Here is a 6,000-nt window from a genome sequence, read left to right on the forward strand (position 1 = left end):
ATGACATTTTTCAATGGTTAGGATAATATGGTGAGATGTTTTCAATAGCAAATGACATGTATTTTTACCACTTTGTAGTTCAGGTTCTTCATCACATACACCTCTACTCCTCTGTTTATATTGGTACTGTTGATGTAATTTAGTTCATATCCTTCCAGATGGCTGTTCCTTTATCATGAATCCATGTATGACAGCAATCAATTGTTCTAAAAAATGCTTAATGTTGCTATAATTCGCATACAAGCTCCTCCCATTGAAATGAATAACTGACAATTTAATGTTGCTATTATATTGTTCATATGCACTGTTGGGTTAGTTACTGAAAACCAGTTACTAGTTACTTTATTTCAAAAGTAACTCAGTTACTAACTAAATTGTAATGCGTTACTGTGAAAAGTAACTTTAGTTACTTTTTTTTTTTTTTTTTTTTTTAAGGCTCCCATTAATGCCCTTTTAGCCTTCATTTAAGTACTGTTATTGCACTGGAGAATAATACAATCTGTTGATCATCTTTACATGCATTTGCACCACTGAACTCTGCTAAGCAATGTGGTCTACATACAACACACAAAGACAAAGATATGTGTCACGTTCAAACACAGGACATCTATTAAACAAGACAAAAAGGCAAGGAATCAAACAGAGACAGAATTCAATTTGGACTCAATTGAGGAGAGACGGCTTCAACCTGTAACCTCTTACAGTGTCGTAGCACGCTCTGACGAAGAAGGTCTTCGTCTCCTCTTTTAATTCAGATGTTCCATGTTCACGCACCAACATATGTCACAGCAGGAATTGGGAGTATGTAAAACAGTCATTGTTTTCGGTCGCCTTGAAGTCCAAGAAGAGGACTTCTCGGGCTTGGGCTCTTCCTGGATCCAGCTGGGGCAGGTGTTGGAGGACAATGGACAACCCCTCCCGTCTCCTGTCCACAGCAACTTCAAGAGGGCAGCGGGTCGTAAATAGCGTTGACCAAATAGTTGGAAGAGAGTTTGGGAACCACTTCAAAGAGAGTTCGTTTAACACTTCAAAGAGAGTTCCTCCGGGAGTTGAGCATATCCTGCCATCTGTCCGTGTTGAAATACCAGTGGAGTTTTACGAGCCTTCTTCCTCTTGTTAGGCCTCAAAAGACAGCCTTCATCTTCTCATCAGGAACATAATGCAATATAATGTTTCTTTTGTGATAACTTACAAACAATTATTCTAACAATTCCCCCCTGTTTATCGCAAAAACGTTCCCATAATCTCCTTATCCCTAATAACTTCTTCTCGCAATTTTCAGTTAATGGTTAATTTCCTTACGACAAAGTTATGTTTACACTCAAGAGTTCAACATCAATTTTTCTCATCGTTACTCGGGTCTGGAAACAGATCAGGAACACCATCCAGGTAGGTATCCCCATCATCAGATTTATCTTCCTTATCGTCCGCCAGGAAGTGCATCTGAACAGCTTTATCATCTGCTGGGCTAATCGCTGTGGTAATCAGACGGTTAAACAGAGAACAGACAGGGAATACAACAACATCCTCACAACGTCAGTATTGCTGAACACGGCCATAGATACTAGATACCAAAGACTTGTATTTGCCAAACACGTCCAACCACCCCTCCCACATAGATGTATCTATGCCTGAATGCTCTTTCAGTTTACCGTTGAGGTGCGCAGGCCTTCCATTGCTTTGGTCAGGCTACCTTCTGCATCAGTGTTGTTTGGTATGAACGTGCAACACTGTTCACCAAATATTGCGCACACACCCCCTCTTTCCGCTAACAACATGTCTAGCGCCATACGGTTTTGAAAGGCCATAAGGGAGGTGGCGGCGAGTTGATCAGCGACTGCTTCAAGTCCGGCCTGTGTCCAATTTCCCAATCTCTGTACGTTGTAGTGGACATAGTTTATTCTGTCAACATTCTTGTTAATCGTACACCACCAGTAGACGGATGATTCAAATTCAGCTGCAACTTGATTTACCAATTTATAGTCGTCAGGTACACCTCTTGGACACCCATCAATATAAGTTGGATCTACAACACTTTGCCAGTTTACATCATGTCTAATTATTTTCCAATGTTCAGATATCAAACTGTTCAGGTGTGTTAACAATTCTTGTACAAATATTGATACTTTTACTATGTGTATGCAGTTATCTGATGATACGCTTCCTAACTGTTGTACAGAGCCTTGCATGTTAATGCAGGTATAATTAGCTTTTTTCACATATTTATCAAATATTGGTTTCTGTTTTGTCTCTTTAGCTACAGGGTCAATTTTGTTTTGCTCATTACTTCAATTCAACTTTTTTTTTGACTCATCTTGAGTAATTGTCTGGGTTTATACATACAACACAATTAGTTTTTGTAGCCTTTTCCACTTGCTCTGCCATAAGGAACAAATTAATTACCAAAACAGGAACCAATTATTATCTAACTTTGACACACCATCAAATGGTATGCTTACAACTTTGTCACAGTGGAATTTGTAGTGTGCTAGTTAACATGTCCCTTTGATAACACAAATACAATTCCAAATACTTTTTTCCCATTATATGACCTTTCTACAATGTAAATACAATCCCAAATACTTTTCCCATTATATGACCTTTTTACTATGTGCTAAGTGTACTCAGCTTGGTCTTTCCACTATCTTTCAAATGGTGTTAGTCCTGTTGTACTTGTAATGTTAATGTACATTTTTACTAAATATTTGCATAATGCTTTTGCTACTGTCAGCACATCTGCTTTTCCTTTAGGAAATATTTCTAACTACTTTGAAAATGCATCTACTATGACCAGACAATAATGTTTTCCTTCACTCTTATTTAGTTAATTGCATAGATGTTTTATACAAAAATGTTTTATAAGAATTAAACTATAGGAAGTATAGTACTTCTGTATAAGGGCATTCATATCCCTCCTGTTGAGCCATGAGTTCAACCTTGGCTCAATATTGCTGCTCACTTATACCGATTTTTCTTTGTAAGATTGGTTTATTGTCTGGACATACATAGATGTCTTCTTTGTTCAACATCATCCTCATAATTTCTTTTTATTCCTTTCATTGCTTGTCTCAATATATTGGTCAACTTGTTTTTGTAGTTCTTACAGCGTTTTCCAGCATTCTCTGTTCTTGATTTGATAAACGCCTTACAAAGTCTATTTTTCTTTTTACATGCATTTTTCAAACTGTTTATCATCCAAGGTGCATTATTTTGCCTTTGTTTAGATCTGCATGGAACCTCAGGACAATGCTTGTTATACAGAGTAATATAATGTTTACGAAAAGAATCATAGACCGTGTTTATATCGTCTGTATACACCTCTTCCCACTCTTGTTTTAATAGGTCATACCTGAAGTTGCTAATATGATTGACACTTCTTTTCCTCTTAAGTATTTGATGATATGCTCTTTTAGGGAATTGATAGTCAAATATTGCAAATATAGGCAGATGATCACTTATGTCATTTATCACTAACCCAGTAGTGATGTGAATCCCTAAAATATTTGTAAAGATTTTGTCTATTAAGGTTGCACTAGTTGTGGTTATTCTACTAGGCTTTGTAATTAATGGGTACAGCCCTTTTTCATATAATATCTCTACAAAATCTGATGTTTGTTTATGTGAATCTATCTTTAGAAGATCAATATTATAATCTCCACAAATTACGATAGTCCTATTTTTATTTAGACCATTAATCATTTCCTCTAATTTATCCATAAAGATTTCCACTTTTGATCCTGGTTTTCTATATACATATGTAACAACAATGTTTCTGTTTTGTTCTAATTCTATCTCAACAGCTACACACCCCATTAACACATGTATGGCCATTATCATACATTTAACTGGTCTGCATTTAGTTCATTATATACATAGAGGGCCACCCCTCCTCCAGTCCTATTGTCTCTGCTAGTGACATACAGATCATAGTCCTTTAATTTCAGATCAACCTCCTTGCCTTTCTTTATCCATGTTTCAGATAAAGCAATTACCTTAAATCTACCTTTAAGCGACTCCAAAACATTTTTGATTTTAGAAAAGTGTTTTGGTAGACTTCTACAATTAAAATGAATCAAAGAAAATGTATTTTCTATGCCTACGTCATCAAGTTGTTCCTCAGTATAATATTGGAAGAATCCTTGATATGCTTAAATATATGAGTCTTTGGATGCACTTCATTATCAAAATCAAATGTGTATCCATTTATCTTTCTCTTTTGGAGTATTTTGTTGTTGCATATCTTTTAGTATATCATGCGCTAGTTTGTAGTTTGAAATATGTATTTCCTTTTCTGTTGCTTGTTTTGCTGTTTTGTCAGCAAACACATTTCCTATTGATACTGTGTCTGTTCCTTTGGTGTGTGTCGTACATTTGCATATTGCTATTTTAGTCACGAGGGAGGTGCTGGACATTGAGTCCGAATGGACCATGTTCCGCGCCTCTATTGTCGAGGCGGCTGATTGGAGCTGTGGCCGCAAGGTAGTTGGTGCTTGTCGTGGCGGTAATCCTAGAACCCGTTGGTAGACACCGGCGGTGAGGGATGCCGTCAAGCTGAAGAAGGAGTCCTATCGGGTTCTTTTGGCTCATAGGACTCCTGAGGCAGCGGACAAGTACCGACAGGCCAAGCGGTGTGCGGCTTTAGCGGTCGCAGAGGCAAAAACTCGGACACGGGAGGAGTTCGGTGAGGCCATGGAAAACGACTTCCGGACGGCTTCGAAGCAATTCTGGACCACCATCCGCCGCCTCAGGAAGGGGAAGCAGTGCACTATCAACACCGTGTATGGCGAGGATGGTGTTCTGCTGACCTCGACTGCGGATGTTGTGGATCGGTGGAGGGAATACTTCGAAGACCTCCTCAATCCCACCAACACGTCTTCCTATGAGGAAGCAGTGCCTGGGGAGTCTGTGGTGGGTTCTCCTATTTCTGGGGCTGAGGTTGCTGAGGTAGTTAAAAAGCTCCTCGGTGGCAAGGCCCCGTGGGTAGATGAGATCCGCCCGGAGTTCCTTAAGGCTCTGGATGCTGTGGGGCTGTCTTGGTTGACAAGACTCTGCAGCATCGCGTGGACATCGGGGGCGGTGCCACTGGATTGGCAGACCGGGGTGGTGGTTCCTCTCTTTAAGAAGGGGAACCGGAGGGTGTGTTCTAACTATCGTGGGATCACACTCCTCAGCCTTCCCGGTAAGGTCTATTCAGGTGTACTGGAGAGGAGGCTACGCCGGATAGTCGAACCTCGGATTCAGGAGGAACAGTGTGGTTTTCGTCCTGGTCGTGGAACTGTGGACCAGCTCTATACTCTCCGCAGGGTCCTTGAGGGTGCATGGGAGTTTGCCCAACCAGTCTACATGTGTTTTGTGAACTTGGAGAAGGCATTCGACCGTGTCCCTCGGGAAGTCCTGTGGGGAGTGCTCAGAGAGTACGGGGTATCGGACTGTCTGATTGTGGCAGTCCGCTCCCTGTATGATCAGTGCCAGAGCCTGGTCCGCATTGCCGGTAGTAAGTCGGACACGTTTCCAGTGAGGGTTGGACTCCGCCAAGGCTGCCCTTTGTCACCGATTCTGTTCATAACTTTTATGGACAGAATTTCTAGGCGCAGTCAAGGCGTTGAGGGGATCTGGTTTGGTGGCTGCAGGATTAGGTCTCTGCTTTTTGCAGATGATGTGGTCCTGATGGCTTCATCTGGCCAGGATCTTCAGCTCTCACTGGATCGGTTCGCAGCTGAGTGTGAAGCGACTGTGATGAGAATCAGCACCTCCAAGTCCGAGTCCATGGTTCTCGCCCGGAAAAGGGTGGAGTGCCATCTCCGGGTTGGGGAGGAGATCTTGCCCCAAGTGGAGGAGTTCAAGTACCTCGGAGTCTTGTTCACGAGTGAGAGAAGAGTGGATCGTGAGATCGACAGGCGGATCGGTGCGGCGTCTTCAGTAATGCGGACGCTGTATCGATCCGTTGTGGTGAAGAAGGAGCTGAGCCGGAAGGCAAAGCTCTCAATTTACCGGTTGATC

This window comes from Nerophis lumbriciformis, linkage group LG02 (assembly GCF_033978685.3).
Source record: "Nerophis lumbriciformis linkage group LG02, RoL_Nlum_v2.1, whole genome shotgun sequence".
Classification (NCBI taxonomy): Eukaryota; Metazoa; Chordata; class Actinopteri; order Syngnathiformes; family Syngnathidae; genus Nerophis; species Nerophis lumbriciformis.